This window comes from Psammomys obesus, unplaced genomic scaffold (genome assembly GCF_907164565.1).
Source record: "Psammomys obesus unplaced genomic scaffold, mPsaObe1.curated_primary_1811, whole genome shotgun sequence".
NCBI lineage: Eukaryota > Metazoa > Chordata > Mammalia > Rodentia > Muridae > Psammomys > Psammomys obesus.
In genome coordinates this window covers 43,564,602-43,590,457 of record NW_026593286.1, presented here as the reverse complement: position 1 = coordinate 43,590,457, position 25,856 = coordinate 43,564,602, and the positions used below count along the sequence as shown (strand labels likewise).

The 25,856-nt window shown below is 38.3% G+C and overlaps 1 protein-coding gene across 4 annotated transcripts in view; it reads left to right on the top strand.

Annotated features, from left to right (window-relative positions):
• The window catches only part of Gulp1 (GULP PTB domain containing engulfment adaptor 1), a 280,339-nt gene that overhangs the window by 110,279 nt on the left and 144,204 nt on the right, over positions 1-25,856 (top strand). The window contains exon 1 of one of the 4 annotated variants that reach the window (XM_055617033.1): positions 13,898-13,948. The exons of the other annotated variants lie outside the window; for them this stretch is intronic. The gene's annotated coding sequence lies outside the window, so the exon portion shown is untranslated. Of the gene's footprint in view, positions 1-13,897; positions 13,949-25,856 lie in introns of those variants that run through there. 4 annotated transcript variants of the gene reach the window in all.

The following is a 25,856-nucleotide window of genomic DNA, read 5'->3' as shown; positions in this document are numbered from 1 at the left end:
AGAAAACTAGCTAGGGCAAGCTTACCCTTTGTCAGCTTGACACACAAACACATCACAGTTATATTAGAGTTCTGAGGGGAAAGGTATCCTGGGAGTCGAGCCAGAGAATACCATAAAATCATACTGCACACAAACATCATACAAGAGATTTATTGGGAATGACAGAAGAAGCTGGCTACCGGCACTTGGGAAAGAAGTAGCAAAGAACTGAGCAGAAGGCAGGCTTTACGTAGGGTTCCTAGGGTTGAAACTTTCTAGTGTGGTCTGGGATTGAGGGGATTCTGTGGCCTGATCCAGGGTCAGGTTCAGGGATTGGTGGAATTTGTTGTTTGATCTTGGGCTTTTTTTTTTTTTTTTTTTCCTGTAGGGTGAATCTGTGTCTTGAAGGACTAGAAACAGCTGTTAGAGTAGTCTGGAGGTAAGGCCTGGGCACTTGTGAGCCTTGAATAGTTTACAACTTAAGCCATAATGTTTCCCTTTTTTGTTCATCCTCAAGATCATACATTAATAACATCACAATATAAAATATTCAAGCTTTTTAAAGTCCCCCTGGTCTCTCTTTAAAAATTCAGTCTCTTGAAAGTTCAATATCTATTCAAAATACTCAAAGTATCTCCAAAAATATAAAGTCTCTTTCAAAAGTTCAAATTCTTTCAACTGTGTGCTCCTGTAAAACTAAAATAAGTTAAATGCTTTCTTATTTCTAAGAGGGAAGAACCAGAGCATAATCACAATCAAAATGGTCAGAACTCCAAAAGTGTAAATTACACTGCCTAATGATGAATTTGCTCACAGTTTATGAGCGGCATCAAAGGCCTGGATCACTTCTTTAACTCTGTAGCCCACACATAGCCCAGGTCCAGGCTAGCTCCATTTCCCTGCGGCTGTTGTTCTTGACAGATTCCCATTGTACTGGAATCTCCAAATGCTGGGGTCTGCTGCTGCAAACGGCTTTCACTTCACCTGTATTCTCTCCTGGGCATTCTTCAGCGACTCCACACAGTTAACTGCATCTGCTCTTTAAGACTTTGCATATCTACCTACCACCTGGGTGACTCTTACACCATCAGGGTTAGTTGCCAGCATGTGGTATGGTATAAGATTGGGTGCCTTTGGAACACAGTACCTACTGACCCTGAGCACACACTTCTCAGATATCACGCCATTGGTCTTAGTTTCTTTTTAATCACTGCTAATATCTTAGCTCCAGCTAGCCAGCATCAATTGTTCCAATAAAGCAAAGGTTGTACTTTAGTGGTACTTGTCCCTTGTTAATCACAGGCGATTCTTCACCCCCAGGTGGCCAAAACCGTAGATTGTTAGTTCAAACTGTCAGACAGCTCTGATAGAGTCTTTGCTTCCCTCTGAAATGCCACAAGCCAGGCCTCCTTCAACTGCACTACTACCAGCATTATCCTCTAATTTTCCAAGTTCTTCCAACAGCTCACTAAGCTCACAAAAGTTTTTTTAGCCCAAGTTCCAAAGTCCTTCCACAGCCTTCCCTAAAACACATGGTCAAGTCTGTCACAGCAAAACCTCACAATCCTGGTACCAACTTCTGTCTTAGGGTTATTATTGTGTGATGAAACATCATGGCCAAAAGCAACTTGGGTTTATTTGGCGTACATATCCTGAATCATTAGTTCACTGAGGAAAGCCAGTGCAGGAACACAAACTGGGTAGGAACCTGGAGGCAGGAGAAGAAGCAGAGGCCATGGAGGATGCAACTTTTTAGCTTGCTCTTCATGGTTTGCTCCCCCTGCTCTCTTACATAATCCAGGAGCACAAGGTCAGCACCACCCGTAATGGGCACCCCTCCACAACCCATCACTAATTGAGAGGTTGTTCTATATAGGCTTGCCTATAGCCTTATCTCATGGAGGCATAGTCTCATTTGAGACTCCCTCTCCTCAGATATATAGCTTGTTGGCAAGCTGACATACAACTAGTCAACACAGATATCACATTTCTCTCAAAGCAATATTTGTAAATTTTGTAGGAATGAAAATCAGAAAGATTGGATTCTTTATTTCCAGTAAGAGAAAGTTAAGTAAATTTTTAAAATATGGGCAGTTGACATTCCAAAGTGATTGAGGGAAGAGGGGCAATGCTTATGGTATCTCAGAAACAAAGACAATTGACCCAGAGTAGGATTTTGTGTTAGTGAAATTAGCTGGGATTTAAACACTGATATTTTTCTTCTTCTTTCACTGTTTTGCTCAGACCATTTTTAGAACATTTATTGTGTTTTCAGTTTCATTGTAATTATTGCTATAATTAAGGATTTGATATACTATTAAAATTATTTGAGTTTCTTTAAATATAAGGGTAGAAGTAAAAACAGTTATGAATAATAATTTATATATGTATAATTTGATTTCTAAGTGTTACATACTTCCTTTAGTTTTAGAAAATTTAATCATAATAATGGATCTATGACTGCACCTCAGCATCTTAGCTCATTTCTTATAAGGACTGAAAACAATGGGCTGTAAAGTGTACTTACACGTAATAGTGCCTCCTTATTGCATTTTTTAAGAGGAAAAGGAACATGGTTAACACATACCTAGGAGTGGTTACTTTGTTGAAAGTCACAAGTTAACAATCCAGGGGGTCTTTTCTGACAAGATGGATGAGACCATTGTATGTATCCTGTGCCTTACAGTGTGCATATTCTTTTCTCAAACCACTCAATATGCTCTTGTCCATAGTCCTCTGAGATACCAGACTCTCACACAGTAGATCTTCATAGCAGAGATACAGGTTTCAGTCTATAATGAAACACCACAAAATTTGGTTTGTAACTACAATTTTGTAAATAATAATAATTATATGAAAATCTGAATTCATATCTCTGGCTTTATTGTCTTAATTATTACTCACTTTGCTTAAGTAATATTTAGGTCATTATTCGTATTCATTCGACATATAATAAATTTATCCAAAACCTAGAAATACAACCAATGACTATATAACATTTCAGTTCCTGTGGGACAAGAATCTAGGCACGGCTTATGTCCAGTTTTCCTTAGCAGGAGTAATATAAGATCGAGACATTTACACAATTGCGGTGGTGGTATATTCTACATGTCAAGGCAAAGCGTGTCCTCTCATTTGGCACAATCTGCATTTGTTGTTTCAAGCAGAAACAACTAGTCTAGCTCTTAGTACTTTTGAATGTGGAATTACTTGGAAACAGGATATTTATACATGGACATAGATGTGACTATCAGGTGTCAGATGAAACCTGAATTCAGTGCTGTGTATCTTCAAAGACAGTACAGGAGACCACGTGAAGGCAGAATCAAGGATGTTTGTTGATTTCTCCTTGGCATGCGTAATGCCACTATGGAAGAACCACAAGAAGCTTGAAAAGAGGCAAGAAGAAAACTGTCCATGATTTTCAGAGGAAGTGCAGTGTTTCTAGTGCCTTGATTTTGGACTCGTGGTTTCTACAATGATGAGAGAATAAGTTTCTGCTCTTTTATGCCACTCAGTAGCAAGTGTGATAATTTTTTTTTTTTTTTTATTACACAAGAACTTCACACACCAGCTCTGTGGTCCCCTGTGTTTTAGATGAATCATTAGATCTAACATAGAAATCACCAGAGGCCATCCTGAAAACTGCCTATATTCTCTATAACATTTCTATGTGCTATGGTCACAGTTCATAGTGTTTAATGTTCTTAAAACCATGATTCTGGGCCATTTGGTAGTGGCACACACCTTTAATCCTAGCACTTGGGAGGCAGAGGGAGACAGATCTTTCTGAGTTCAAGGCCAGCCTAGTCTACAGAGAAAGTTTCAGGGTGGCCAAGAAAAACACTGCCTAAACAAAACAATACAAAACAAAACAAACAAAAAACAAAAACAAAAACAAAAAATAAAATCAAAACAACAGCAAAATAAAAACTCAAGCCGTGACTCATTTTGCTGCATTTAATTAAAATTATCCTTCACGTATATAATCAAAAGTAGAGTCAGAAACAAGTAAAATGACTTTTATCTTAATACAAGTAATCTTTTATTAACCAATTAGACATTTTTCATTTATCCTGCATTGTGATTATTCCGTATTTCCTATTCAGACCCATTTGCCCCGTTTTCTTCCACATTTGGTTATCAAAGTAGCAGAATAGCCTTTACATGGCTTCTGAGCATTTCTTTACTTTTTCTCTTCATATTCTCTTGTAAATTCACCTTGGATAAAGGAATTCTATGCTTAACACTCTTTCCTGGGTCTCCCTTCTCTCCTTGGTTAAATAAACATTAATTAGCAGGAAACAGAATACCTTGTGATATGAACCTTGCCTTTCTTGAATTCAGACTATGGTTAACCATTTCCTGAGATAGATTTACTGAAGTATATAAAAACTTTTCAAAATACATTCCGTAATTCTTGCTTCTTTCTACTCTGCTTCTTTTTCTGTCAATGACACATCTGTCAGATAGCCATGCATGTGTTTGTCTGTCTTTTTCTGTTGTGTCTAGTATCTAATGGTATATGAAAGAGTAGAAAAAAGAGAGAAAACAAAACAAAACAAACAAACAAAAAAGCAAACCAAACCAAAAAAACCCACACAATGAAATCAGCAAGCTGAAAGACTAACTTAATGTGCAAACAGAGACAGAGAAAGAAATTTACAAACTAATTATACAAGAAAACTGGAAAATTTCAGGGCGGCATTAAGGCAAACACAGATTTTTATGGAAATATGTAGGAGGAAAAGAAAATGTCTTCAAGAGAACATTTTACTTTTGAGACTGTAAGGAAGTTTAGATTCAGATGTGGTATGCTTTCAGAGTCTTTAAAGACATGTTTTTGGCATTACAATGTATTAATAGAAAATAGTAAGAAGTAACAAAAATGGAGGAAAGAAATGTGATAGAATGCTACCCATGTAAGAAAATGGAGGTCACCTGCAGATATTTCCTGCCCTGGCTGTGTTGTACTCGGTGCTTTTGTTTGAAGAGAATATCTAGGGATATGCTTCAGTGGGGCAAATTCAGGTCAGGCTCAAAAATACAGGCGCCTCATCTGCATTTAGATTGAAAGTCAACATTAAGCTTTTGAAGAAACTGTAGTAAGCTATTTGGCTTTCACTGACCTTTTAAAGTTTACATGTTCATACATCTAAATGTATAAGATATAGTCCTGTATTAATCATGATAGTCATCACGTATAAAATGTTAATGTTGGCTTTTATTTAATAAAGAGGTTTAAACTAAAAAAAAAGTCTTCATTGATGTTATATTGAATGGATTGCTTCATAAATGGATTGTCTGAATGAAATAACGAAACTTGGAGAGCCATGGTTGGTTGCTTATCAGATATGTTGGTCACTATGGTGTTTAGTTTAGCCTATAGGTTAGCATTATTTATTATACCAAAGCCTTAACTGACTTAGATGTGCTATTCCATACAATTAGAAAAATATTGAAGGAAAAGTTTTATACTTACATTTACATTTATGAAGATCAAAATGAAAACTGGAGTGATGGTTTGCTAATAAAGTGCCTGCTGTGCAAGTTCACAGGTGTGGGTCCATCCTCAGACCTCATGAAAGGAGGGATGGTGATGAGAGCCTGGACTCCAGTCCTGGGAAGCAGACAGGATGATTCCTGGCGCTCTCTTGCTAGCCTGCCACCCAAATCTGTGAGCCTTATATCACAGTGAGAAAATACATCTCAAAAACTGAGGTTGATTGCCTTTGTGGACCTATATCTGAGGTTTGGCTCTAGTCTGCATGTGGCGTTTACACACACACACACACACACACACACACACACACACACACACACACCCCTAAACTAGAAACTTCTTGATTGGGTGATTTTTGATGATACACTTATTTGTACAAGCAACCTGAGATATGTACTAATTACATCTACATTTGAACAGTATAATTACTGTTCGATTGCAAGTGGCAGAAATTAGTTCTGGGTATTTAAACAGAAACGGCATTTTGCTGAGAGGACATGTTTGCAGAGAGGACTGGTACACGATCACATGAGACAGTTCTCACAAATGATTGTAGCCAAATTGATCCATGGATCTAAAGAACAGGGGTTGATACTTAAGGGTGTCACCATGAAGCTAAATATGAAGCAGTAACGTGTTCTAATGCTTCTTTGCCACAAATGATGTCTCTGTGCTAGGCACCTGATGAAACGGTTCCCCGAGGCCTGCAGACATGTGGAGAGGATGGGTTCCCAAAAGAACTTCCCAGTCGTAAAACTAGCACAGGAGTGCCTGTCCTGTATGAAACAAGATATCTGGCTACAGCCCTTCCTCAGAAATAATATCTGAGAGATGGTCAAGTATATTGGCAATGCAATCTCAAGTAACAAAGATTTTACTAGTAAAACAAACACAAATTCAATGATAATGTTGCTGAGGTAGGGGAAGAAATTAATAAATGTTCTTCCTTTTTTTCATACACACACACATACACGCACACACACCCATTAGCTTTCTCATTCTAGACAACTGTCATGCTTAGATGAGAGCAGAAAAATGGTAACAAATATTAACATAAGAAGCCTGAGATGGGAGATAAATTAGTTACGTAGGGCTACTATTCGAATAACTACACAGTTGGTAGCTTAAGATAATGAAAGTTAGTTTGCTCAAGATTATGGGACAAGACCCCCAAATCAAGGTCCTTCAGGGACCTCCTCTTGGTGTTCCTTCTGATGCATTGGATATCTAGACTCTGCTTGTCCTTCTTCCCTCATCTCTGTGACCTCTTCTCTTACTGAAAACGCATCAGTCCTAAATTCAGAATGGCTCTCAGCTCACGAACCCGAGCTTGTACGTATCTCTTTGCATGTACAATCACATTCTGAGCTCTGAGGCTGTATGGAATGTGAGGAAGATGAGTAGATAGTATGTTTTGGTGTTCATGTCATAGTCTGAGTAAGGATGGAAGAAGAGAGATTATGGGACAGGTGGTAAGAAAACATTTTAAAGAATGAGACATTACTTATAGGCAGAGTATATTTGGGCTTGAAATTTTTGTGGGTGGGTTGGTGTTTCCCTCCCTCTACTAGGAGACTAGTTAGTTAGAGGGTATCCTCTTCAGCCTCTGTGGCCTCTGCTACTAGGAGTCTCTGCTGGAGTCACCCTCATAGCCTCCCAGGAGCCTACCCTGACTTAGGTCTCCAGCTTATCACAGAGATACCCCCACCCACAGTTCCTCTTTTCTCTACCAGTCTTCTGTCCTCTCTCCCTCTCTCTCCCTAGGTCTGATCTCTATCCTGTTAACTTTGTACACCCCCTATTCTACCTTGTTCCCTCTCTTCAGTCACTACCTCTGTCTATTCTATCTCCCCTTCCGAGTGAGATTTATGCACCCTCCTTTGGATTTTCCTTGTTATTTATCTTCTTTGGGTCTATGCCTCTTAGTATGTTTATCCTGTATTACATGCCTAAAATCCCTCCGTAAGTTAGTACATACCGTATGTGTCTTTCTGGGTCTGGGTTACCTCACACAGGATGATATTTTCTAGTTCCATCCATTTTCCTGCGACATTCCATTATTTCTTTGTTTTTAATAGCTGAGTAGTATTGCATTGTATAAATGTGCCAATTTCTTTATTCATTCTTCAGTTGAGGGACATCTAGGTTGCAGAACAAAGAGAGCAAAGATTGAGGGAATGCCCAACCAATACCTGGCCCAAGCAAAGACCCATCCTATGGGAGAGTGCCCACCCCTGACACTATGAACTATACTCTGCTAAGCTTGCAGACAGGAGCCTGTCAGAATTGTTTTCTGAGAGATTCTAATCAGCAGCGCCTCAAAACAGATGCTGAGACTCATAGTAATTATTGGGCAATGAGTAGGGAGTCTTGTGCAAAAGTGGGCGGAAAGAGAAAAGGACCCGAACGTGACAGGAGCTTCACAAGACCAACAGAGCCAACTAACCGGGGCCCAGAGAGGCTTGCTCAGAAGGAAGGGTCAAGTAAGGACCCTGCGTTAACTGGACCTAGGACCCCTACAAAGATGTAGCAGATGGTCAGCTTAGTGTTCATATGGGTCCTCTAGTAAGAGAAGTGTGGACTGCATTGGACATGGACTCATTTGCTAGCTTTTTAATGACTTTCCTTAGGGGGACTGCCTTGTTCTGTCCTGATGCAACTTGATGAGCTGGGGTGAATAGGAAAGGGAGCTCCCCTTCTCTAAGGAATAGGAGAGGGGTGATGGCTAGAGAGGGAGGGTGGGTCTGGGAGGGAGGAGGATGGCTACAACCAGGATGTAAAGTAAATAGTTAAATAAATGAATTTTTTAAAATGTCACTAAAAGCTCACAAAGGTGAGATGGGGTATTACAAGTCTAGTAAAAGTGTGTGTCAAAACACATGCGTGAAGCCTAGATTAATTTATAATTTTTAAAGGATTTATCCATAAAGCTTTTAAAATTCTGCAGTTTTATTCTAACGCTGAGTGCCTTGTCTCTGAGGGTTGCTTTCAGATACTTTGTATCTAATTCCAATTATGGCTTTAAGGAATAATGTCATATCAAGAAAAATATATTATGAGATAGCTTGAGTGTGCTGGTGTTAGAAAGATGCTTGTAAGAGATAATTGAATTTACAGAGATCATTGTTTACCTTTCACAATTTCAAACTACTTTTCAAATAACCAAAATTCCTTACTATAGATTATTATAATCCCTATAATTTTTTTCATAGGGTAGCTGAGGTCTGTGATTAGCAAGTGAATTATGTATTTCACAGATAAGCGTGAAGAGCACATTTTTGAGCCTTGAAAAAAAAAAGATGATAGATTGAAAAAAACTGTATTTTCTGTGAGGGGAGGGTGACTGCTAGTGAAAAAAAAATCTTATATATATTTTTATTATATATATATATTTTCTGAGCAATAAAGGAACGTTATCTCAGAACACGTCAGGATTGGACATATCTCTGAGATACGAGAAGTCTTTTTTTTGTGGCTCTAGTTTATGCCAACGAAGGGATGTTTGGAGAAAATAATAATGTGCTCTGAGATCGTAGGTCAGCACACAGCAAGTCAGCATGCAGTTGGTAGGGCCTTGCAGCTGTGCAGTTGGACGGACAAGAAAAGAATGCCTGTGCGGTTTGAAAAGTAGGGGGCAGCTGAGATAAAGTGGGCACTGACGCCAAAAGTGCTGTGGCCAGCCATCCTTCTCTATCACAACACAGTGACCTGCAGAACTGGGCAGATCTGAAAGGTCTTTTTAACTGAATGATTAATCTGAGTGTCTAGATCAGTGATTCTCAGCCGTCCTAAGGCTGAGACTCTTTAATGCAATTCCTCATGTATGGTGACCCCAACCATAAAATTAGTTTCATTGATACTCCATAACTGTAATTTTGCTATTGATGTGAATCACAATGTAAATATCCGTGTTTAATGCTTTCAGTCTTTGAGGAAAAAAAAAATCTTTTCTGTGCAGTTTTTTCTCTTTGGGGAGGCATAAAGTAGTCCTTTTGGGGTAATGAAGACGTTTTATAATTAGATCATGGTGAAAGCTATATACTTTTTAGATGTTGTTAAAAAAAACCTTGAAATCAGATTTTAAATAGTGAAAAATATGACAATCAAGTGAGCCATTTCTATGAAAGTGAAGTTCTTACCAAAGGTTGATTAGGGTGAAAGGAATAAGCGCTGATAACAACAGCCCATTTCCCCTGACTGACTGCTCTCCGCGCAGTGCTGGAGGCTGAGGGTTAGGATGTGATTGAGAACACCCTTCCAGACCTTACTATTTCTGTGTTGTTAGGGAAGAAAAAACTGACAATCAGAAGCTTGGCAGCAGTCTCAACTGTAACCCACCTCCATCAGGTTGTGGGCTTTGTGTTCATTCTTCAAAAAGAGAACTAGGCTTCTCACAGGCAGGCTTCCCTTTCGTGAATACAAGGCGTGAGTGAGCCCTTGAGCGTGTGAACGGTTCAGTTTAGAGGAGAAAAGAGAGCGCATACATTATTGTTCCTATTCCGTAATAGTGAGGTAGACATTCTCTGAATGTTTCTTTTATAGCCCGGGAGGCTTACTGAATGGAATACATGTCATGTAAGAAGGGAGAAGATTGAGTTTTTGAAAAAAATAAGTACATGTCTGATTTTTTAAAGAAATTTTGAAGACAGATACCATCTCAAGAAAGTTTTCAAAATAGGTAAAAAAAAAATCCATAAAAATCATCAACCCAGATGAATCTTAATTTCTCTCAGGTGACTGCCACAAAGGTAGAAAATGTTATATTTTTTTGTCATTTTACTTTTATATATAGGTGTGTGCACCTGCATTTATGGCCACATACACATCTCATATAAATGTACTATGCGTTTCTACATTTGTAATTAAACTTAGGCTTATCTGGAACGAAATTATAAATCTTAACCACTTTCTCTGATTACATTTAAATAGCTGTGCTCAATTTGATATTTGTTTTACTCTCTGAGAAACTCAAGTTTTAATAACATAAACCTATTTGAGATGTACTTCTTTCTACTTTAAACCAGGAAACCCCAACATCTTGTTTTCATATAAATGAAGTATGTACACATCTACCTGAAATAAATCAATAATAAGGTTTTTTTGTTTTATCATCTTAGTTTTTATTTGTTATTGTGGTGTGTAGGCATGCTGTATGTGGGTGTACATGTCATTGCTCCTGTGTGGAGGTCAGAGAATGCAGAGGAGTTGGTCTTTCCTTCCACCTCATCCTTCCTTCACCTCATCTGGTTTCCAGAAAATAAACTCAGATTTCTACACTTCCATGGCAAGCACACTCACTAGTTGAGACATCTGATTGCCTAGTTTTGTGATCAAATGTTATTAATTAGTGCTTAATTTCAAATAGAAATACTGATTTTTTTTTTATACATCCATGTACATGTTAAAAAGACACTTATCTGTTTTCTGAAAGTACCTTTGCAGGGGTAATAACTGTCCTTGTGGCCAAATATAGGAGCCAGGGGTATTTTTGTGCTGGGGCTGAGTAGAAGAGTATTCCCTGTATGGTGCCGGGACCTGGCCTTAGATTTCTTTGACCTCCATTCTGAAATGCTGCCGAGGAGATGCGTCATTGATTTTTTACCTGGATGTACTCTAAATTTCAACTCAGCTACGTTTAGCTTCTTTTCCTTTCCTGTTTTCAATTCATTCTCTGCTCCTAGGATGAAAAGATTATCTAGTATTTACTAGTTGAGTGTAAATATTGCAGAAAATATTACAGGATAGTTCTACCCTACTTTTCAGTAGCACAATACTCAAAAGGATCCACTAGCTAGTAATTTGGATTCTAGTTTACCAATTAAAAACAAACAGCACTAGAGATAAAAAAAAATAAAATAAAATCAGGTTTTATAAAAACAGATAGTTGAATGCATGTTTGAAACAATATACTCCCATATTAAATCCCAGCTAAACCAGTTATCTGCAGCTCACACGGATGGTACTTATGAAGAGGACCTACTGTCTTGTTCTTCCTGCCACAAGTGGTACTTCACACAGGGTCTCCTTTAGGGATTGATGCCAAACAGCCTCTTCTTTCAGAGATTACAAGATTACAACCCAATTGCATTTTTTGAATGTCATTTATAGCTTACTTTTAAGAGGACAGAGAACTACAAGTATCTAAGGAATGCTAGAAATAAGAGAAATAGTTTTTACCAGGCAACAGCACATCAGATAACCACTCAACAGCAAATGGTCACTTCTGGAAACATGCATACAAGAAACATTCTACAGACTGAGCTGTGTGCACTTACATATTTAGAAATACACACATATATATATTTGTCATTATACACACATATGTTATAACAAGAACTAATGAAAAAGAGGCCATAAATTTACATGAAAGCAGACATAGGGTGGTTTGAAGAGAGAAAGGAGAAAGAGGAAATGTTCTAATTATAATCTCAGAAAAAATAATTAGAAAAGAAATTCCAAGAGAAAAGTTACTTAATCGTATGAGGTAAAACCAAAGCTTTCGTGCCAATCATTACTTTATAGTTTCATATCATTTCAGTGACTTAAAAGTCAGGTGAAAGGTTTATTTTTAAAACTTTGAAGTGTTCAAGCTATTTTCAGAGGAGTTACCAAACGTCTATATTAGTGTTTTTAAATGGAGAAAGTTGAGTTGAAAATAAGAGTTTAAATGTTTACTTTTAGCCAACAAGATGGCTTTGTAGGTAAAGGCACTTGCTGCCCAGCCTCACAACCTGAGTTTGATTTCTGGAGCCCACAGGGTACAGGAGAGAACTGAAACCTGCAAGTTGTCCTGTGACCTCCATTGCAGTGGCCCATGCACAGTAATCCGCCGCCTCCAACCTGATCCCTCCTGTTTTTATTCCCACTCTCCAGCAAGACGCCTCTCACCTTTCTCCTGCAATATCTATTCTATTTCCCCTTCACAAGAGATTTATGCTTTTTATTTTTATTTTTATTTAAGTCCTCCTTGTTTCCTAGTTTCTTTGTGTCTGGATTGTAGCAAGATTATCCCGTACTTTATGGCTCTATCCACTTACAAGTGACAACATACTGTTATGTAAATGTACCACATTTTCTTTATCCATTCTTTGGTTGAGGGAACATCTAAGTTGTTTCCAGTTTCTGGCTATTAGGAATAACGCTGCTATGAACATAGATGACCAAGTGTCCTTGTGGTAGAATGGGGCATCTTTTGGGTGTATGCCCAGGACTGGTATATCTGGGTCTTGGGGTAGGTTGATTTCCAATATTCTGAGAAACTGCCATATTGATTTCTGCAGTGGGTATGCGGTTTCCATTCCCAGCAGCAATGCAGTGGAGGAGCATGTCCCTTGCGTCACATCCTTGCCAGCATGTGCTGTCACTTGTGTTTTTGATCTTAGCCATTCTGACAGCTAGCTGTAAGATGTCAGAATTGTTTTGATTTGCATGTCCCTAATGGCTAAGGATGTTGAGCATTTCTTTAAGCACCATTAGAGATTCCTTTGTTGAACATTCTTATTTAGATTTGTATCCCATTTTTTTTTTTTAGTTGGATTTTTTGGTTTGTTGACACCTAGTTTCTAGAATTGTTATATATTTGGAGATCAGCCCTCTGTCAGATGTGGAGTTGGTGAAGATCTTGTGTAGGCTGCCATTTTGTCTGATTTACGGTGTCCTATTCCTGACAGAAGTTTTTCAGTCATGAGTTTCCATTTATTAGTTGTTGATCTTGTAAGATTCATATTCTGTTCAGGAAATTGTCTTCTTTGCCAATAGGTTCACGCTATTCCCACTTTTTCTTCTATCAGTGTATTTAGTTTTAGGTTGATGTCTCTGATCTACTTGGACTTGATTTTTGTGCAGCGTAATAGATATGGATCTTTTTGTATTCTTCTACATACCAACATCCAGTTAAACTAGGACCATTTGTTGAAGATGCTTTCTTATTTTTTTTCAATTGTATAATTTTGGCTTTTTAATTTTTTTTTTTTTTTTTGTCAAAAATTAAGTGTCCTTATAAATATGGATTTACTTCTTGGTCTTCAATTCAATTCCATTGACCAACCTGTCTGTTTTTACTGGCAACCATTTCTTCTGCTTATTGTTTAACATTCCTTCCTGCAGGAAAACTCCTTAAGCAGAAAGGTAAATAACCCAAAATAACTTCAAGAACTTCCTGAAACTGACCAGATTTACTAGGCCTTTTCAGCCAGAGTAAGCAGTAAAAGCTCAGTGTCCCTTTCAGACAGTCAAAGGTGCAAAGAAGATTCCTAGACCAGATCAGCTCCCTGGAAGAAACCGAAACCAGTTTAGCTGCCTGGAAGATGTTTACACCAACTGAGGAATGTGGAGAGGACAGTCTCTGGCCAGCTGATCTGCCTGCAGCCTTTTCAGTGTGTTCCAGGTTCCCAGCGTTTGTAAGCTGTCACCATGCTGGAGTGGGCTGCGGTGAAGCAGCTGTCTTTTATGTCATTTCTACTTCTTGTAAGTAACCCTTCACCCATACTCCTATAAGTAACCCCATAAAACTCACTGTTTCACCAAGTCTGACTTTGCTGGTATCCATACTTTGGTCTGCTGTGGACTGGGGTGAGTAGAAGTGCATGTTCCATCTCCCCAGGAAAAGTCTTGTTACAGAATAGTTCTCTGGTACAGGATTTGTTTAGCTTTCGCTTCCTCCTTTGTGTGGTGCTTGAGCTTGAAGATGAATATTGCAATGCATTTATTAGAAGAAAATCTCTGAGGAAAAAGCTGCCCTTCAAGCATTAGAATAGTCTCCGTGAATGCTGACATATATGGTTGAGTTTTCCCTTTTATTCTTTTATTTCCCTTTTATTTTATTTTTTAAATAAAAGGGGAGGCAAATGCAGGCTGATCTCGGTGAGTTCAAGGCCAGCCTGGTCTATGAAGGGAGTCCAGGCCAGCCAAGACTACACCGAAAACCCCTGTCTCGAAAAAACAAAACAAAACAAAGGACAGAAGAAGAGGATGCAGACAGTCCTAATGAGACTTGATAGGCTGGGGTCAGATGGTAGGGGAGGAGGGCTTGATATATTTGACATGCTTTGTGTAGTTATTTTTCTGATGCATATTCATTTTTCCCATTTGAACTACTGCTGTTACTTTAATTTTATAGTGAGACTCCACAATTCTTGCCCCAGATTTTAAGCAAACCAGGTATCTTTGGTTTCTTTAGTGGATAATAGCATTTTCAAGATTTCACTTTTAAAAGTAAGGCACTCCTTGCTATAGGGGTTGGAGGTTTCTAGCCTTTCAGAAGTCAAGTATTTGTGCTATTTTTTGTTACATATAAAATATGTGCTGAGACTCCACTGAGCATCCTAGTTCCTCATTCAGAGATCAGGGACTTTCCTACATAGCTACCTTATACATGTGTGAGTTTATTTCAGTTGTCTATGCCACTGGAAATAATATAAGAAATCAGTTTAGTATTTCTTTTTCCCAGTCTACAATAAAAATAATCCAAGAAAAATAATTCCATTACTCCTTCGCTTATGTATTTAGCAACTGAGATGCATTAAAATTTCTTTGCACTTCAATTTGTTCTTAGGATATATATCCCTGTATGAATATTATACTAAAGGTATTTTGTTATGAAATCAAAAGAAATAGAAGTATTTTCAATCTTTAGAAGTTTTTCTTCTAAATTGAATTTTACTCCATCTTTCAGTAATATTTACCCCTTTCCAGACATAATTTTAAAAATACAATGTATACATTTTTAAACGCCCACAATTCCTCTTTGCTCTATTCTATATCCTCCTCTTACAGGGTGTCTGGGAGTTAAGACTGATTCTCTTGTTCTTAAAACTAGATTTTCCTCCCTGAAAGTCACCCAGTGTCCCCTGCTGACCTGTGCTAACCTTTCTCTAGTTGTTTGGATATCTTCAGAGGATACTTTAGGAAAAGCTAATTGGAATAAAATTTCTTAGTTCTTACACACATGTAACAGTATGTCTATCTAATATTTCCAAGTTATTTGCCTGACTGAAAACCACAGTTATGGGCTTCATTCATTCATTCATTCATTCATTCATTCATTCATTCATTTAATTTTTTTTTTACAATTTATTCATTTTTACATTTCAATTGTTGCCCCCTCCCTCTTCTCTTCCAGGTCCCACCTTCTCTCCCTCTTTCCACCTATTTCCCTCTTCTTGTCCTTAGAAATGGGAAGCCCTCCTCCCCTACCATCTGACCCCAGCCTATCAAGTCTCATTAGGACTGTCTGCATCCTCTTCCTCTGTCCTCTGGCACCCCTCCACCCCACCCTGCCACCACCAGGGTTGAAGTGATCAAAGAGCCAGCAACAGAGCCCATGAAAGAGATATCCTGTGCCCCTTACTAGAGAACCCACATGGAGACTGAGGAGCCATGGCTACTTCTGGGGATCCATTTCTTTAATTGTCTCTGTGCGTGGTCAGAACTTTCATTACCTCTCAGCTTCTTTTTCACAATGCTATAGGAAGTTTGTCACAAGTTCTCTATTTTTTTTTCAATTAAATATTGCTAGAATGTGTGTTGTGTTGGGCATTCTGGTGACTTTATATAGGTTGGTTTATTCATATACATATATTTCTCAATCTTTTCATTTTAATGAAGCTTTAAAAATAATTATTGTTTCTACCCTTTGATTTTGGGCTTCTCTGAATATTATATGTTATAGTGTTTTCCTGCCTAGTGCATTTGTGATTTCATTTATAATCCATAACATATATTCATTTATTTTAACTTAAAACATTACAAAGTATTCTTTTGTTTTTTTTTTTTTTTTGTTATAGTTTTCTTTTCTAAAATTACTTATTTCTAAACTTTCTAAAGTATATCACTGGTATTTTGAAATTTTCTGAAACTTATTGTTTTAAATGTATTTTGCTTTTTGATCTGCAGTTAGCTTATTTTGAGTAACTCAGCTAGAAACTTAGCCTTCTTTGTGGATAGTCCTGTCGGCTTCCTTGCTTCCACCTGTTAATTCTCACCTATTTTTCTTATTTATTGGTATGCCAACTTTAGTAAGATGCAAACAATCTTTCCCTAGTTCTAGTATTTGGCATTGGATTAGGTTTTTATAAATTCATTTGCTCATTTAATTAGGTTACAGAGTAAAAAGTTTCCTACCAGCATTTATGTATTTACTTCATTTTAGTTGATTCTGAAGTGAATCCTTCTTCCCCCAAATTCTTGCCCCCTACTTTCTCTGTTCTGCCTTCTCACCCCCAGCACTCCACAGCCAGTCTAATATCTCAGGAGTTCTGTGGCACACTCCTTTCTGTCTTTAAAACTTTACATTCCATCAAAGGTTGAAAGTAAAGCTTCGTACTCTCTAATTTATCCTGGTCCCAACTTTTCCCTTAACATCTTTTTTTTGGGGGGTCATTTTCTTTACATAGTGACTCTTATTCAGCTTTATTTTAAAATTTATTTTACCTTTATTGTGAGACTGTTTCTGAAGGTCGTTTTTTCAGATTTATAAGGCCAGTACTTTCCTGATATTTTTTTAATCTTAACACAAACCCTTTATTTTCTCCAGAGGTTTGGCATGGAAAAATGTTGTTGTTTTTTTTTTTTGTTTTTTTTTTTTTTTTTTTTTTTTTTTTTACTCTCTATTACTCTCACAAAATATTGGATATTTTGGTGTATTAAATTATCTTAATTTTCTTTAATTTATTCAATATTCTGGCAAACTGTCTAATGAGTTGGCCTCAATTTCACAATTAGACTCTTTGAGACAGCTTTTGTATTAATTTCCTATAAGAAATTTTATGTGCCTTCTGTGTGCCCAAAGCCATTTATTACGTTACAATTTCAACTGTGTGAAATAACCTTCCCTGGGTCCTCTATATAGCACTGCAAAACATATCTGAATGTCGGCTTGCTATGTTGTGATCTGTAGGCTCTACCCAGGAAGAACATACTTGAATGTTGGCTGGCTGTGTTGTGGTCTGTAGGCTCTGCCCAGGAAGGACATATCTGAATGTTAGCTGGCTGTGTTGTGGTCTGTAGGCTCTGCCCAGGAAGGACGTATCTGAATGTTAGCTGGCTGTGTTGTGGTCTGTAGGCTCTACCCAGGAAGGACCTGCCATGATAATCTTTCTGATTGCTGTCTGAGCTTATTTTCTCATAGCTGTATAATTGACAGATACTATTGCTTCTTCAGACACAACAAAGGAGAGACAGAGCTTATTCCTTTAAAGAATCTTTATTTCAAAGGCTGCTCCCTTCACAGGCAGCTCATAAGACTGCATTCCCTTCTTCATGCTCACAGGAGTCAGTCCTTTGAAAGGGCTCAGTATTTGTTATAAGAGATGTCAGCAAACTCAGCCAAGTCTAGGTTTAAAAAAATCAATGGTTTTGAGACTACTTTCAGAGTCTCCCCTCCTGTCTTCTAGGTCTAAAGGTTGCTGTACCCTTCTTCACAGGTCCTGCCAAAATCAGGGTAGGACTATGTAAGGAATATACATACGGGTAAGACTCTTCGTGACCTAGGACATCCTGTCGTCTACTTTTATTGAAGATTTCATTTCTCAGTTTTTGTGTCCTTATTTTGATTGCATTTTTTTCCAAAGAGATTCACTAATTATGCCTCTCTTATCATGCTCTCCTAAAATCCCATCATTAAATTTTCTGTTAACAAAGTTGATCATAATCATCAAATGGCCCACATCACAGTCCTGGTCTCCACTGTTCTCTCATGTTGTGTGGTTTTTATGCTCCTTTCTTGATTTGCAAGCATGCTCTCCCAACCTCTACTAATAGACATGTGTTCACACTTCTTTCATAGTAATTCACACATTTTACTATCTGTTTTCTTTGATCATTGGTTTCCAAAGTAGAACATATGAATCCCTAATATGAATTCAAAGGAAAAAAGAAATATTACAAATTTTATTGAAAATTTATTTCTCTAATCCCTTTACATTTTATTCGTGTTTTGGAAAATGTATATTAAGACAGAAATATGTAAATTGAATTATAGGCTGATTATAATTTATATGTTTATGCCATATGAGCAAATATCTTTTACATTCCATTTTTGTGATGAAAATATCTTTCAAAACCATGTCACAGAGAATGAATTTTTTTCTTTTTTAAAATTTATTTTATTTATTTTTTTAATTTTTATTAATTACACTTTATTCACTTTGTATCCCCCAAGTAGCTTCTTCCCTCCCTCCCTCCTTCCCCCTTCTCCACTCATACCCTTCCCCAAGTCCACTAATAGGGGGAGGTTTTCCTTTCCTTCCTTCTGACCCTAGCCTATCAGGTCTCATCAGGACTGGCTACACTGTCTTCCTCTGTGGCCTGGTAAGGCTGCTCCCCCCTCAGTGGGAAGTGATCAAAGAGCCAGCCACTTAGTTCATGTCAGAGACAGTCCTTGTTTCCATTACTAGAGAACTCACTTGGATACTGAGCTGCCATGGGCAACATCTGTGTGGGGATTCTAGGTTATCTGCTTGCATGGTCCTTCGTTGGAGTATCAGTCTCAGAGAAGACCCCTGAGGCCAGTTTTTTTTGTTCTGTTGCCCTCTTTGTGGAGCTCCTGTCCTCTCCAGGTCTTACCATCTCTCCCCTCTTTCCTAAGATTCCCTGCACTGTATCCAAAATTTGTTAATGAGTCTCAGCATCTGCTTTTATACACTGCTAGGTCGAGTCTTTCAGAGGCCCTCTGTGGAAGGTTCTTGTCGTGTTTCCTGTCTTTTCCCTCTTCTGATGTCCATCCTCTTTGCCTTTTTGAGTGAGGATAAGAATGACTTTCTTTAAAAGGAACCATATAAATTACCTGAATGTGTGTATCCATTGCTCCATAGGTTAAAAACTATAAAATTTGTTTGACTTTTAGGAACCTGTTATTTTATTTACCAGCACCACAGGAATATCTGCTAGAGTTTTATATATTTTATCATCATTATCCCACCGGCCCTGGTAGAATAACTGTTCCAACACAGCCTTGTTTTACTATGTGCCAACTTTCCAATTTTACTTTGTGTGATTCATTTCATATTTGCTAATAAATAGGATGAGTGTTATAAGGAAATGACATAAAATTATGTAGCATTTATACTTTACAGGGTACATTTGTTTCCTAACGATGAAAAGTATTAGAACTTAATGTGCTTATTGCCTTTGAAAATGGTCTGTAGAACTCTAGACTTTAAAGCCCATGCGGTCTAATCAGCAGCTGTACATAGCAAGCAGAAGCTGGAGTTTGCTGCATACTAGATTTATCTGTTTGTTCTATTCGAAGGAGAGAAATCCTGTCTCCTCTTATTTCTTTTTCATTATTTATTGACAAAGTGCTCAATCTTAAAAGTTGTATAAATATAAAGTACTAAATAGTTGTTTCCCAGTTCTGGGGCCTAAATAGGTAGCACTGAGGTGAAGAGTACTTCCTGCTCTAGCAGAGGACCTGCACCTAGTTGCAAGCACCCACAGAGATTCTCAAAATTGCCTGCAACTCCAGATTCTAAGGAATCTGACTTTTCTTTTTCTTTTGTTTTGATAGTTTTCCATTCATTTATTAATTTAATTTTTTCATAGCCTGATCCAAGCCCATTCCCTCCTCTCCTTCCAGTTCCATGTTCATGCTCCTTCCCTCCATCCCTCCCACCCCTTTTTTTTTCTCAGAGAAGGGGAGGCCCCCTCAGGGGTGTCAACCCACTGAGGCACCTCAAGTCACAGCAGGGTTAAGTGCATCCTCTGCTACTGAGGCCTGACAAGATAGCCCAGCTAGGGGGAAGGGATCCAAAGGCAGGCAACAGAGTAGGGATAGCCCCTGCTCACGCTGTTAGGGTACCCACATGTTGACCATGTGGTACACCTGCTACACATGTGTAAGAGGTCTAGGTCCAGTCCATGCATGTTCTGTCTGTTTGATCCCCCATAGGCCCAGGTTAGTTTTATTCTATAGGTTTCCTTTTAATGTCCTTGACCCCTCTGTATCCCTGTATCCTTCCTCCCACTCTTCCACAGAACTCCCTGAGCTCGGCCTTTTGTTTGGCTGTGCATCTCTGCATTTGTTTCCGTCTGTTGCTAGAAAAAGCCTCTCAGAATACAGTTATGTCTGCAGTCATAGCAGAGCATCATTAACAGTGACAGAGGTTGACTCTCTCCCATGGGGTGGGTCTTGAGTTGGGCCAGTCATTGGTTTGCCATTCTCTCAGTCTCCACTCTATTTTTACCCCTATACTTCTTTCTTGTAGGCAAGGCAAATTTGGGGACTAAGGTTTTATGGGTGGTGGCCCCCTCCCTCCATTGGAAGTCCAGCCTGGCTACAGAGGTGACCTTGTCAGGCTCCTTAATCCTTGTTGCTAAGAGTCTCAGCCAGAGTCATCTCCAAAGTCTCCTGAGAGCCTCCCCTATCCCAGAGATGCCCTCCCCCACCAATTTCCATTCTTTCTCCTAGTCCTTCCCCCCCCCCCCCCGTTCTCCCTGCCTACCTGATCCCCAGCCCTGGTACCCTCCCCACTCCGTTTCCCACCCAGTTCCTTCCTTGCATCTACTTCAGATATCTATTTTATTTCCTGTTCTCAGTAATATTCAGCATCTTTCTTTGGTCCCTCGTCATCTTCTTTGGGTCTGGGAGTTGTAGCATGGTTATTCTGTACTTTATGACTAATGTCCACTTATAAATGACTATATGCCATTTGTGTCTTTCTGCATCTGGGTTACCTCACAGATTTGACTTCCTTCTATGTTTTCCATGTACTCCTGCACAGATGTGGTGCACATATGTCCATACAGACATAAACATACACACTGAAAATAAAGACCTAATAAATATATACTTTTCACTCTTAGAAATCATGCTTCTCAGTTCTGAGCTCACAGCCAGCTAGGTCCTGGTATGTAGTAGCTGCTGTTGCACAGACAGGCACCTTGGTGCCAACCAAGCTGCATGTTCAGTTTGCCAGCAAAAGCATGTAAACTAGCTTGCGGTTTGGAATATGTTCATTGTTATGTTTTGCTGTCTTAGTAAAGGATTGAAATAGAAATGTCCATTAAAATGAGCTGTTCCTTTCATATGTAGCCAAAGAACCTTATTAACCTTTGTTTTAAACTTTACCCTTTGATGTCTTTATCATAATTACCAGCAAAGAATGGGTTGATGAAATATAAATGTAAAAATAAAAAAGAAAAGAAAAAGAACAACAGAAAAGAGCTGCCCTGTCCGATGGTCTTGGGCTTAAAAACCATTAGAGGTCTAGACATAAACAACAGTAATAAAACAGTTTTAATATAAAATGACAAATTTCTTCAAGTTTTATGTTCTTTAGACATATCTTTAACTTTAACAACCTACATGAAGCCTCTATAGCAGTGATTGATTTTCAACCTATGGTCACAGTCCCTTTGGGAGGCAAACGATCTTTTCACAGGGCTCACCTAAGACCATCAGTAAAAACACAAGTGTTTGCATTACAGTTAATAACAGTAGCAGAATTATAGTTTTGAAGTAGCAAGGAAAATAGTTTTATGGTCGGGTGTAATAAAAACATAAGGACTGTATTAAAGGGTCGCAGCATTAAGAGGTTGAGAGCCACCGGTCTAAAGGCTGTGGACTCCGTTCTCATCATCCTCTCCAGGAAACAGGTAGGCCATTTCCATCCTCAGAGTGGAAAGAGCTGCCGCCAGTCTCCTTCACTCAGTCACACTGATTGTATGGATCTACTTCAGCGTTATAAGTCTTTCTGTCTGCCGGTTTGTCTCAGCATGTTTTGTTGTGTCCTGGTGAAGGAGCTAGCTGCCTCTGATGCCCAAACTTTAAAGACAATAACTTCTCCTTGGTTTGTGATGCTCACTACTTCAATACTTAAGACAGTGCTCATTGCAGCTGCCTTAAGGGTAATGGAAAGTTTTCTATTAATCACGTAGATGTGGTAGACACCACCTTCCTTCTGTAGATAGTTTTTTTCCCCACCAATGTATATTTGTACCACAGACTGGAGAAATTGCCATGATTTATGACAACTTCTTTTACCTTGGATCAGAAATAGGGACATGAAGGGACTGGGTTGACATGTATTTAGGGTTTTAGGTCAGAGCAGATGAGATTAGGAATGCAAAATACCTTTAATTAATCCAACTCACATAGACATATTTTATTTCTTAAAGAAAATAATGACTAAGTAATAGATTGTAAATTGCTTCTGGAAGCATTTGTGTGCTAACACTTTGTACTATCGATTAAAAAAAAAAAAAGAAACCAGGAACTAAAATCTCCACAATTGAAATATTGAATAATATAGGCTGTTTAAAGTCATCCCTAAATCATCTCTTGTTAAGCCAAATGTGGGCATGTTTGCTGGCAAATGTGTACAGTGTATATACTTACTTAAATATAAGTGTTTAGCCTTAGTACTAACAAATCATTTTGTACATTAAAACAATTGTCGTACTTTCCATTTATAAAATAAGAAGTACGAAGGTCAGGGAGGGATGACAGCATGGTAAGTAAGAATGTGCACATGTCCACTTGAGATGCTCCTGTCTGGTTTATGTAGTTGGAGAACAGGGAGAGTCTAAGCCATGGAGTTGCACAGAACCTTTTGATGCTCTAGAAGAAACCAGATCTAGACTGAAGGAAAGAAAAACATTGGGTGGTGGGGACTGCTTTAAGACTATCATTAAATAAAATGTTCCCCCCTAATCAAGAGCAATAATCCAGCACAGAACTTCAGAATATAACTGTTTTACAAACGTTTTCCAAGAGAGAAGCTGAGCTGATTATCTCACGCCTGCCTAGAGTGCTTTTGCTCTTTATGTCCTGTAAAAGCCCAGTGATCATCTCCAAAGTCATAAATGCTCTCACGCGCTCTATCCCAGATCCACAGTACACCCGTTAGTTGGCCTTCTTTCAAAGAATTTGCAAAGTTTTCATTGCTACCTAGAAATCATCCGTGAGCAAATGTCTTCTTCACTGAATCCGTGGTTTCCCACTTCATACTTTTGTTGCAGCCTTCTCTCTGAAGGAAGAAAAAAAGATGATATTCACATTTAATTGTCATAATGCTTTAACATAAAGGGTACACGATGATATGATGTTTTTCATATCTCCTTCCTATATCTGGGACCTGGTACCCTACCAAGTTTACATGACCTTATAAAGCCCAACTCATTTGGCTTCTTCATCATCATGCTTGTTGGCTTCCTTGCAATTTTGCAAAAAGACAGGCCAGTATTTCTATCTTGTCAGCCATCTCTTGACTTACTGCTTCTCCTCACTCAGATCTACCCCCAAAAGTCACCTTCTCTTCATATTCACCACTCAAAAATGGTTCTCCTCTGTATCATTTCCCAACTCTTTTCTCTGCTTTTGTTCTATGGTACTTGACACTGCCCATTCCTCTAGCTTTATTTTCTCTTTCCTCCATGACCACCACAAAACCTATTTCCATGAGCATGAGGAGTTTATCTTCTTTAGTATTCCTCTCCCAACAAGATCAATGCCTCGCAACAGAGAAGATACTCAAAACATATATGCTGAGGAAGAAACAGACAGGGAAGCAGAGAGGAGCGATTTCTTCAAAGCTTAGTTTTATGGTTCTTTTCCATTCAGCCGGAGTGAGCTTTTGTACATTCATTTCATTCTATTTACTTGGCTCTGTTGATAATTGACCACCTGTTTTTTTACTATTTATCAGTATGTACATAATAAATTTTTCTTTTGAATACCATATTCTTAAGTTCAGATTTGTTTTCTTTAATTCCCTGAAATGCATAATATCATAGGATTAAATAAATAATTAGGTAATGAAGACTCAACACTGCTTAAACATGTCTGCTAGGTGTGTTTATAGGTGCTGATGCTTTTCAGAAAGAAAATGAATTATTCTTAAATTATGACTTTCTAATTTTCCCTCCTGACTTTTTTTCCCCTAGTGCTAGGGCTTTGTGGATTCTATGTAACAATTCTGCTACCAGGCTACATCCATAGCCCTTAGCTTTCTTCCAGTTATTTTAATTTACTTGTCTTATGTTTAATGAGTTTATTAGGCATAGACTATTTGATTGAGTACACGACCTCTTCCTGCCACTAAAAGACTGGTAAATATCTAGACTTTGCTAAATGTACAGCTAAATGAAAATTGAAGAAAAAATCAATCTCATTCTGGAACAAATAATGTAACATTCAGTTTTCTTCAAACAGGGAAGCTAAAAGTGAAGTGAACCCAAAAGGTTGAGTGTTCCTGCGAAGACACCTCTCACCACACCCCACACAAGCACCTACTAAAATCCAGCTTGTCTAAGGATTTAGACTGGCTCAAAAGTTGCTTTATGGTTCATCCTTTTCTTCCTCAGGAAAATTCAAGATACAACTGTACTATAGAAAATTTTATTGCCATACAAAAAAATATTTCAATGTGATGGTATATCAACTTTGAAATTTATGTATTCACTTTACCACCTATGGTATTTATTTCACAGACACAATTATCTTTTATTAACTGTGTTATTTCATGGCCATTTTATATTTGTAAGAAATAAGGGAAAAATAGAAAGAACTAGAGGGGACAGGAACTCCACAAGGAGACAAACAGCGCCAAATAAATCTGGGCCCAGGGGACCCTACAGGGACTGATGAATCAATCACGGACCATGGTTGGGGAGAATCTATACTCCCTGCTCAGATGTAGCTGATGAGCAGCTCACTCTCCACGTGGGTTCCTTAGTAAGGGGAGAAGAGACAGTCTTTGACATGAACTCAGTTGTCTTCTCTCCCTGGTGGGGCGACCTAGCCAGCCCACAGAGAGAGAGGATCCAGGCAGTCCTGACAGGAGTAGGGGAGGAAGACCTCGCTATCAGTAGACTAGGAGAGAAATAGGAGGGGAAGATGGAGTGAGGGTGGGATTGGGAGGAGATGAGGGAGGGAGCTACAGCCAAGATACAAAGTGAATAAACTGTAATAAATGATAATAATAATAATAATGAAAATAGAAATATGATACATTTAAAACCTATGCATTTATTGACAACTAGAATGTCAGCCTATAAATAACTCTGCACCTCTTTATTAAGCATTTGCTATATAGTGGCTTTTGGTGGGAAAAGAGATATGCTTTCCTTATCACAGAGGTTGGGATGGTGAAATTAATCTTTGTAACTCTTCCTCTCATTGGAGGTGTTGGGCCCTTTGTTGTGTTCTTATTGTTCTAGGAAAGGCAGGAGTTGAAAAGGGGGCTTTGAAGAGCTGCCTTCATCATGGGGTTCTTTGCCCCCACAGAAGGCTTTGGAATGCCATTCTAAGATTCTCTAAGAGTAGAAAGTACTGTCTCAGTCCAAGTAAAGAAACTCAAATAAAGTTTGTCAATGAACATACTCTAACTAACTAACTAACTAACTAACTAACTAACTAACTAACTAACTAACTAAC